This window comes from Aplysia californica, unplaced genomic scaffold (assembly GCF_000002075.1).
Source record: "Aplysia californica isolate F4 #8 unplaced genomic scaffold, AplCal3.0 scaffold00077, whole genome shotgun sequence".
NCBI lineage: Eukaryota > Metazoa > Mollusca > Gastropoda > Aplysiida > Aplysiidae > Aplysia > Aplysia californica.
In genome coordinates this window covers 520,061-522,379 of record NW_004797347.1, presented here as the reverse complement: position 1 = coordinate 522,379, position 2,319 = coordinate 520,061, and positions in this window count along the sequence as shown.

Genomic DNA, 2,319 nt, shown 5'->3' with positions numbered 1-2,319 from the left:
TCTTTACCACCAAAAATCAAGCGCTATGAGCTCAACAGTGATGATTTTGCTATACTCACGGTGAGCCACGGTATTTTAGGAACAATTCGAGCGAGGAGAATCAACTTTGTCTTCCATCTCTTTATTCTAAGTTAGCTCTAGATTTTTCTGGATGGCGGGTACGAAACCGTTTCCCTTCCCTTCCAATTTTTTTCTAATTTTCATCTAATGAAAAAGTTGCCTTAAAAGTGGTAGATCTGCGACGTGATTTATAACACTTAAATAAGTTAAATCTCAGGAGCACACACAGCACCTCAAGCGTATTATTATTCCGTCTATGATGAGCAGGTATCAGCTGTGTAGTCGAGGAAAATTGAAAGAACCCAACGAAGGTCCATTGAGTGCATAGGTGACTGTGTCGCTGGGGAAAGTGTGTCGTAAACTTTCACCCTGTTGTCAAGTCTAGGAGAGCGTGAGCCCTTAGAAAATAGAGAGAGACATAATATACTTCTATGTTGTATTCTTCTGTGTACTCACTCTCTCTCTCTATCTCTCTCTCTCTCTCTCACTCACTCACTCATTCACTCACTCACTCACTCTCTCTCTCTCACTCACTCACTCAGTCACTCACTCAGTCACCCACTCATCTATCTCTCTGCGTGCATGTTTGTCGTTTTAACTGTAATAGCTTATTAGTTCCCCCCTCCCCCCCCCTCCTCTTTCTCTCTCTCTATTCTGCTATTGCAGCGTTCCCTGGTATATCTAATACACTGTACTAATTGACACTATCTTTTGATTTCTAATAATGCATACTCCTGTCATCAATACGATCAATAATATTGTTCTAGGCCTAGATTTCGTGATTGTCAATGTCTAGATCTAGATCTTGATTTAGTAGATCGTGAGCCTATGCACCCGGTACACTAGATTTATCCTCTGATCTTATCACTCGTTACCGAAGTGAGGCTATTTTTTAATCTAATGTTTTCCGCTTAAAATATTTTAGATCTAGATAAATTATTAAAATACGTTGATCAATACTTTAGATAGATCTATATAATTATTTAGATCTAGATTTAGATTAGAATGGGCCCTAGAGTAGGATTAACAAGGACGCTCTCATATTCTACTCTATCCAACAAGCCCAGGGCCAAGCCATCGGGGCTCAGTCACACGCTCGCTGGGGGCGTGGCCTATTTTACGCGTGCTACGTTTTTTTTTACAGAGGAAAAGAGGGAGCTGTAGCATCTTACCGTAGAGTGTAGTATCTTTGGTTTTAGTAGAGGTTGTACGGCGCTCGCGACCACATAAGGTCATAATATGAGCGCCGGAAGATTAGAGGTGTTACAAGAGAGTAACAAACATAAAAAAGAAGAAGGGGAGAAAACCACACCAGAGTACCCGCCAAACACCCACATGATTCAACCGTTTAAAAAGAGACATTCGAGGATAAGTTGCGCCATGAATTCTTGACCGCAATATAGTGTCGTGGATAATGTTCTTTGACTCATAGGCCTATTAATAACTAGCTGGGTAATCGTTCAATGAACGGACTTAGTACTGGAGGTCGCGGCTGTGACGTCACCCATGTAAACCAACTATGGCAGTGCGGGCCCACATAGCTCGCTTTGTCGCCATTTAGAAAGGATTAGAAACTGTCACTCTGCGCGTCCCTCGCAACTCCTAGGTCTTCGTAGAGTATGAAGCTCAGTTCAGTTTTATTGTAAGTTTTCTTTTTGTTTGCTGTTGTTGTTTAATTATATAACATACACGCATACACATTACCGCACACATGCTGACCGACTGTGGGAAACGTAAATGCACGTAAATGTGGGCTACAAATGAACAGAGAATACATGTACAATATTATGAAGTATTGTTTGTTTTTTTCAGTATGGGGTGGGGGAGGGACGGAGGGAGACAAAGTGAGTAATTGAGTATGTTAAGAAAAACGACGATTACAAAACGGATTGCTTTTATGTCATATGTTGTTTACACTCCACTTCTACTGATGCAAAGCCTAGGTCTTCATATAATATGAAGGGGGTTAAGACTGGGTTAATTATTTAGTATATTGATTCGTTATTGTCTCAAAATGAGCAATAAATTGTAGGCTTGGATACTGGAAATCACTTTGTATGGATTCTGTGCGCATACCCAAAGAGCGTTGTTTAAATCGGCACAAATAAAGATAAACTGAAAACATTTTAAAATGCAACACTCCGATAAATAGTGTGTTTATCTTAAACGTTCACAATTTTTTTCTAAAATTGGCGCTGATTGGCAATGGTGTTTGGCTACACAACACCCCATCTTCCATGAACCCCTGCTGCTGCTAAT